Here is a 356-nt window from a genome sequence, read left to right as displayed (position 1 = left end):
CAGTAATATTCTTAACCACATTTTAGCCAGGTCAAAAGGAGAATACGACATTTGGTCATTCCGGGGCATTTTCTCTGGCCTTCATCTGCCTTCATCTAAATAATGTGCTTTCACTAGAGTTAGATTTTAATGTTTATAACACCCTCCATGTTTTGATCTAAAAGGAAAGTAAAAGACAAACAATTTGTTCACTGATTTCCCAAAAACTGAATCCATCAATCCCTGATTTACACAGCAGAATGAAAGGAAAGGGAGGGGAAGAAAACGCAAACCAAATCCATCAATCCCAAATTCACACAACAGCAAAATGAAAGGGAAGGCAAAAGAAAAGGCAAACTGGATGCATCAATCCCAAA

This window comes from Nicotiana tabacum, chromosome 14, assembly GCF_000715075.1.
Source record: "Nicotiana tabacum cultivar K326 chromosome 14, ASM71507v2, whole genome shotgun sequence".
Taxonomy (NCBI): domain Eukaryota; kingdom Viridiplantae; phylum Streptophyta; class Magnoliopsida; order Solanales; family Solanaceae; genus Nicotiana; species Nicotiana tabacum.
Note: the sequence above shows the minus strand (reverse complement) of the source record.